At 44.3% G+C, this 7,966-nt stretch overlaps 1 pseudogene; it reads left to right on the top strand.

The window, feature by feature from the left end:
* The first annotated feature begins 1,616 nt into the window (after positions 1-1,616).
* On the top strand, positions 1,617-2,367 carry LOC101354493 (protein Smaug homolog 2 pseudogene; annotated as a pseudogene).
* Positions 2,368-7,966: the final 5,599 nt, after the last annotated feature.

Below are 7,966 nucleotides of genomic sequence, written 5' to 3'. Positions count from 1 at the left end.
GTGTATCTTTGGCTATGTGTATTTTCACCAAAAAAAAAAAAAAAAAAGATTGAGAATTTAGAGGGTTAATATGTTGTTGGGTTGTTAACCAAAGTCATAAAACAACATGTGTACTACTATTTCATGAGAAACTATTTGTTCTGTATGCCTTCACCTGAAGTACAATAAAATATAAACAATAAAAAATAAAACAAAAAAAAAGAAGCAGAAAAAGAGAAGCAACACTAGCAGCCAACAAATGGCACTCAGAGAGCCAGCTAATGCGGGCTGGTGTTTCTAGACAAGAGACTGTGTCCACAGGAAGCGGAGGGGGCCGAGTGTGAGTGAAGAAATTTAGAGAGTGGGAAAGTGTATATCACAAATTGCTGGCGTTCTGCAGCCCCTCAGGAGGAAGCAAAGATGGCGCACAGAGCAAGGCACTCGAGCGAAAGGAGGGGGAGATAGCCAGAGGCAAGGAAGAAATCAAAAGAAGTGGAAAAAAGCAACACCAACAGCCAACAAATGGCACGCAGAGAGCCGTCCGCTTGGGTGTGTGGAATCCAAACAGCCGGCACTTCCCAGTCAAGAGACCGTGGCCGCGGGAAGGAGAGGAGGCCGAGCCGGGGCGAAGAGGGGTGGGGGGTGGGAAAGCACACACCGCAAATTACCGGCTGTTTTGTCTCCCACTGGACGCTCCGTGAGGCTGCTTTCTCGTACCCCTGTTTGCTGGTCTCCGATAGGAGTCCAAGATGGCGGATCCGCGCTGCGTTAGCCGGTAGGGGACTTCTGCATGAATCTCTCCTCGCTCTCTGTTCTCTGTCAGTTTTCTCACTCGATTTGGTGCTTGGCTGAGTTCTTTATCTCTTCATTTAATGTTTTAGGGATTCAGGACTGTTGTATTCTATGTTCGGCTTAGTTTTTCTGATCTTTGCTGTGGAGGGACGGCGTGGTGCTTCTGCCTAGAGCGCCATTTTGCCGGAACTCTCTCTCACATTTACTTTTGTTTGGCTTTGTTTTGTTTTGAATAATGAGAAACCTGGGTTTCCAGCTTGGTTCTACCACTTAGTGACTATGGGACCAGAGTAGCCTTAGTTTCTCCATGTCTCAAATGAGGATATTTATACTTATCTCTATATTTATGAATAAAATGTAGATTTGATTCTGAACCAGAGAAAGGAATACAGATATTCCCCCATTCAGAATGCTTTGAAACAATAACAGCCAATTTATCAAAGTCAAACACATCAACCATATTGTGAGAGTATTATTTTCAAAAATAGTTTAAGTGGTTGGGACAGCACCTGGTGGATAGTACTCAGAAAATTTAGCTAATACTAAAGTAATTTTGGTGCTTTTGATGTCCTATAAAGCTACCATCTCTTTGCTGAGTTTGATTGTGATAAATTGACTATTATTTCAAAGCAGATTTCTCAGGTGAAAAGCCCAACATTTCAGTTCTTAGGTGACTGAGCATCTTTGGTGCCTGAATTTGAGAACAAACATTACTTGCTTTGGTGGCCTAGTGGTTAAGAGCTACAGCTGCTACCCAAAAAGTCGGCAGCTTGAATCCACCAGCCACTCTTTGGAAACCCTATGGGGCAGTTCTACTCTGTCCTACAGGGTCACTATGAGTCGGAATGGACTTGATGGCACCTGCTGCTGCTGTCGTCGCTGATGGAAACATCCCCAGACAGTACGAACGAATGATGCACGAAGTGTACACCCAGCTGCTGGTGTCCAGCCAGATGAGGAGAACATCACTGATTACCTTCAGCCAATGAAAAGTGCCTGATTCACAAGGCTCTCACGGAGGCACACAAGAAATGCCTGCTGTCCTGGAAACAGCAGAAGCTACTCAGGACATTTCCCTTGCAAATCTGGGCTCAAACCAAACCAAACCAAACCCGTTGCCATCAAGTGGATTCTGACTCTAAGCGACTTGAAAGCTGCACTAGAGATGCAAAACTCCCCTCAGCAGAAAGGCTGGACATTCAGCTTCAACTTGCTCCCCATAGCTGACTCTGTGAGGACGCAGTGGCTTGGGGATCCATTGGCAGTTTCCAGTCCCTGGCCAGCCCCTCCCACCTGGCAGGGTGGGTCTCCTGAGCCCCTCGAGCATTGGGGGTGTCTCACCAGCCCCTGTCTTGGGGGCCAGGGCCAACAGAACCTGTGGTTTGCCAACCCTGGAAGCAGAAAGGTCATACCTAGCCCTGTGCAGCCCCCCACTAGCTCCCAGTCCACTCAATGCCCCAGGCCTTTCTCACGTTTACTCCATACTGCCAAATCCCTGGGCCTGACCTGGAGATCACTCGCACTCTGGAGTCCCTGTGTCTGGGCATGACAGAACATACCTTAGGTGATGGGACAGACAAAACCTCCACCTTCTGACCGGACCCACAGCCCAGTGCCCCCATCGGCTCCCTGAGTGGCAGGCAGGGGGCCAACCCTCAACGGGCTTTTCCACAACTTCGACAGGGTGGGCTGGCTCAGCTACATGTTCTAATATTTTTCTATGCTTTCTCCTTTTTAATTTTTAACACTGGCATATGCATGCTCCCTCCCAGGCCTGTGGAGGGATCTCTGCTGGGCCCAGGAGTAGTGAGAGGCCAGGAAACGGGACAGAGACTGGCCACCCTGTCTACTCCTCACCTTCCCTTTTTCTTCCCCCATCTGACCTAGTCTCATCCCTGTCTCCTCCAGTACTGCTGACCACCTGCCCCTCCCCAAGGGAGCAGATACCCCAGAGACAATCTCACCCATTCCCTGTGGAGCCTTCTCAAAAACATTTGACATTTGGGGAGAACTGAGTGGGTTAGATAACCTGCTATCTGGAATATCATCTGAGAGGAGCTGGTAAGGGTGGCATCGTAAGAAGAAGAACCTCTTTCTCCTGTCCAACTTCCTCCTCTTCCACATTCCCACTCCCTGAGGACAAGAGTCACCTTCTTCTCACTCACCTCCTTGCTCCTTGTTATCAGAGGTTCTCTACAATTAATTTCTTATGTCTATTTAAGATACAAGGAGTCAAGATAGTTTAATGGTGGAATTCTCATCTTCCATGCAGGAGATCAGGTTGGCTTCCAGGCCAATGCACTTCATGTGCAGCCACCACCTGTCTGTTAGTGAAGATTTATGTGTTGCTGTGATGCTGAGCAGGCTTCAGTGGAGCTTCCAGACTCATATAGACTAGGAGGAAAGACCTGATGATCTACTTCTGAAAAACCAACCAAAGAAAACTCTATGAATTACAACAGTCCGATCTTAAACCATTCGTGGGGCTAACACAGGACCAGGCAGTGTTTTGTCACTTATGCATGGGGTTACCATAAGTTGGGTCTCCATGAGTCAGGGTCTGCATGAGTTGAATTAGATGCTTTGGCACCTTACAACAACATTTAGGAGACATATTTTTACAGTTCTTACCAGTTTTTTCTCTCTGGTTATTCCCTCTCATTGAATCCTCTGGCCTCTCTCTGAGATAAGACTTTGGCAAGGGAAGCCTCAATTTTAGAGAGAAGACAGAGTCCCTCTCCAGATTCCTCCTTCCCCCAATATCTCCCCTAGCCCTGGTTTCCCTAGAAACAGAGGCTGAAGTTGAGGGGTTAGGACACCCAGTGAGGTCAGGAAGTCTGCTGCCTTAACATCCCCTTTGCGCACTGACCCACACTCCCCCACCTCCACTCCCAGGCTGGACTGGTGAAAGACTTGGGGGTAAAGAGTAGGTAAAGTGTATTATTTGTGGTTTCTTTCCCCACCTCCTTTTCTTTCAGTCTTTACCCACAGCCTACTTTGTCATGACGTCAATTATGACATATCACTATGTCACGATCTAGACATTTATCGCAGCCCCCATGTCATACAGGCCGTCTGGTTCCCGTTCCTACTGAGGGCTTGCACCGCAGCCCAGGTGAAGGGAGGGGATTAGGAGTTCAGACTGTGGAGAAGCCAGAATTTTCCTTTTCCAACCCTCTCATTCTCTTCTACCTACCCCTCCCAATGGGACATTCTCAAGCTTTTCACATTGTAAAAGAAAAATATATATAAATAATTTTTAGAAACATATTATAAATAACTTCTGTTATGAATATGGCTGTGTGAAGCTAAAGGGGCAAGGTAAGCAAATTTCACCTTCATTGTTAACTGCTTGGTAAGGACCAGGATGAGTCCAATTCCTACCTGCAAGTGGACCCAGGCTTCATCTTCCCAAATCTCCATTCTTTTTCACCAGCCACTTCTGTGGCACACTCTCTAACCCTAACCACTCAGAGTTAAGTCAGACCTCAACCCTTGCAGCCCTGAGCCACTCTGGGCCAGGTTATCAGGTATCAGCCATAGGCTGAGGAGTCCACACAGCTCCCTACACTTCAGACTGGTTGGGCCCTCTCTTTCTCTCTAGCCACCTGGGCAAGGTTAACAGGTTAGTGTGATTCTATCCTTCAGAATCAGCTTCCAAATAGGCAGCAGATACCAGCCTTTGCTGGTTTGTACTGCTCCTTGTGGGTTTGCTAATTCTCTAGAATGGCTCACAAAATTCACGAAGACTATTAACTATACTTACAATTACCCAGTTATTATAACCAGGAAAGATACAAATGAAGAGACACCTGGCAAGGTTTGGGAGAGGTCCTGGTACAAATGTTCTACTGTCCCTGAGGATGTGGCACTTTCTCCCATGTGTGGATATTCTCGTCAATCCACGATGCCCCACTGCTTCCATATTAAGGGTCTCTTATAACAGTCATCTGGGTCTCAAATACACGTGATTGGTGCCTTTATGCATATGCATTGTTGATCAAACAATAAATATGCATGACTGATTATATCTTGCCCTACTTCTACTTCATTCCTGAAGTTATTTGCCAGGCCAGGTCTTTGGGGTCCCATTACATTCGCATATGTTTAAATGTTTTCTGGTTGTTTTAGAAAAACAAAGATACCTTGATTGCTCCAAAAATTCCAAGGACTATTTTCAGGAACCAGAGACAAAACCTCTCAACTGGTATTTCCTCAATTCCTAGAGCCTTGTTTTTCAACAGTGCCTTCAGTGCAGCTTGGACTTCTTCCATCAATACCATCGGTTTCTTGATCATATGCTACCTCCTGAAAGGGTTGAATGTTGACCAGTTCTTTTTGGTACAGTGACTCTGTGTATTCCTTACATCTTCTTTTGATGATTCCTGTATCATTCAATATTTTGCCCATAGAATCCTTCAATATTGCAACTCAAGGCTTGAATTTTTTCTTCAGTTCTTTCAGCTTGAGAAATGTCAAGCGTGTTCTTCTGTTATGGTTTTCAAACTCCAGGTCTTTGCACATTTCATTATAATGCTTTGTCTTCTCAAGCTGTCTTTTGAAATCTTCTGTTCATCTGTTTTACTTCATCATTTCTTCCATTCTCTTTAGCTACTTTATGTTCAAGAGCAAGTTTCAGAGTCTCTTCTGACATCCATTTTGGTCTTTTCTTTCTTTCCTTCTTTTTAATGACCTTTTGCTTTCTTCATGTATGATGTCCTTGATGACATCCCACAGCTCATCTGGTCTTCAGTCATTAGTGTTCAATGGGTCAAATCTATTCTTGAGATGGTCTCTAAATTCAGGTGGGATATACTCAAGGTCATACTTTGGCTCTGGTAGATTCTATTTTCAGGAGGCAGCTCTTCCTCGGTCATATTTTGAGTGACTTCCAACCTGAGAGGCTCATCTTATGGCACTGTATCTGACAGTATTCCGCTGCTATCCATAAGGTTTGCACTGGCCAGTTTTTTTCAGAAGTAGATCACCAGGTCCTTCTTTCCAAACTGTCTTAGTCTGGAAGCTCCGCTGAAACCTGTCCTCCATGAGTGACCCTGTTGGCATTTGAAATACCGGTGGCATAGCTTCGAGCATCACAGAAACACACATGCAATCACAGTACAACAAACTGAGAGAGAGTAGAATACCAATTGTGATTTTCTAACAAATGGTTGCAGCACTGGAAGTGCTTACTCATCTATGTCAAGAAATTTGGAAGACAGCTACCTGGCCAACTGACTGGAAGAGATCCATGTTTGTGCCCCTTCCAAAGAAAGGTGATCTGACAGAATATGGAAATTATTGAACAATATCATTAATATCACATGCGAGTAAAATTTTGCTGAAGAACATTCAAAAATGGTTGCAGCAGTACATCAACAGGGAACTGCCAGAAATTCAAGCCAGATTCAGAAGAGGATGTAGAATGAAGGCTATCATTGCTGATGTCAGATGGATCTTGGCTGAAAGCAGAGAATACTGGAAATATGTTTACCTGTGTTTTATTGACTATGCAAAGGCAGTTGACTGCGTGGATTACAACAAATTATGGACAACATTGCAACAAATGGGAATTGCAGAACGCTTAATTGTACTCGTGTGGAACCTGTATGTGGAGCCCTGGTTGCGCAGTGGTTAAGAACTACAGCTGCTTGCCGAAAGATCAGCAGTTATTGTCCACCAGCCACTTCTTGGAAACCCTATGCAGTAGTTCTACTCTGTCCTATAGGGTCACTATGGTTCAGAGTCAACACCACAGCAATGGGTTTGGTAACTGGTTTTAGAAGCTGTACATAGACCAAGAGGCAGTCATTTGAACAGAACAAGGGATACTTGTCTTAGTCATCTCGTGCTGCTTTAACAGAAATACCACAAGTGGATGGCTTTAACAAAGAGAAATTTATTTCTTCAGAGTAAAGTGGGCTAAAAGTCCAAACTCAGGGTGTCAGCTCCAGGGGAAGGCTTTTCTCTCTCTGTCGCTCTTCTCATCAATGTTCCCCTGGACTAGGAGCTTCTCCATGCAGGGACCCCCGGTCCAAATGACACAATCTGCTCCTTGCGGTGCTTTCTTGGTGGTATGAAGTCCTCACACTCTGTTTGCTTGCCTTTCTTTTTATCTCTTGTAAGATAAAAGGTAGTGCAAGCCACACCTCAGGGAAACTCCCTTTACACTGGATGAGGGATGTGACTTTAGTATGGGTGTTACAATCCCACTTTAATCTTCTTTAACATAAAACCACAATCACAAAATGGAGGACAACCACATAATACAGGGAATCATGGCCCAGTCAAACTGATACACACATTTGTGGGGGGACATAATCAATCCATGACAATACTGCATGGTTTAAAATAAAGAAAGGTGTGTGTCAGGGTGTATCCTCTCACCATATTTACTCAATCTGTATGCTGAGCAAATAATCCGAAGAAGAATTTAACATCAGGATAGAAGGAAGATTCACTAACAACTTGAATATGCAGATGATACCACCTTGCTTGCTGAAAGCAAACAGGACTTGAAGCACTGACTGATGAAGATCAAAGTCTACAGCCTTCAGTATGAATTACACCTCGACATAAAGAAAACAAAAATCGTCACAACTGGACCAATAAACTACATCGTGATAAACAGAAAAGTTTGAAGTTGTCAAGGATTTCATTTTACTTAGATCCACAATCAATTCTCATGGAAGCAGCAGTCAAGAAATCAAATGACATTTTGCATTGAGAAAATCTGCTGAAAAATACTTCCTTAAAGTGTTAATAAGCAAAGATGTCACTTTTAGGACTAAGATGCACCTGACCCAAGCTGTGGCATTTTCAATTGACTCATATACATGCAAAAGCTGGACATTGAATAAGGAAGATCGAAGAAGAACTGATGCCTTTGAATTATGGTGTTGGGGAAGAATATTATATATACCATGGACTGCTAGAAGAATGAACAAATTTGTCTTGGAAGAAGTACAACCAGAATGTTCTTAGAAGGGAGGATGGCAAGACTTTGTCTCACATACTTTTGGAAGAAGCTGCACAGGCCAGCTCACTATTATTTACTCCCCATTGCTAACCGCCACATTGTCTCGTGATTTTTCCCTCTCGTTCTAGTGTCTACAAAAAGGTTTAAGATCAACCGATGTTCCTCCCTGGAGGGTGGAAAACAAGTGATAATGATCTAAGAATGAAAAACCAAACA

The sequence above is a fragment of the Trichechus manatus genome, unplaced genomic scaffold, assembly GCF_000243295.1.
Source record: "Trichechus manatus latirostris isolate Lorelei unplaced genomic scaffold, TriManLat1.0 scaffold00018, whole genome shotgun sequence".
In the NCBI taxonomy this organism is placed as follows: domain Eukaryota; kingdom Metazoa; phylum Chordata; class Mammalia; order Sirenia; family Trichechidae; genus Trichechus; species Trichechus manatus.
The sequence above is the reverse complement of the archived record's forward strand: the minus strand, read 5'-3'. Positions and strand labels throughout refer to the sequence as shown.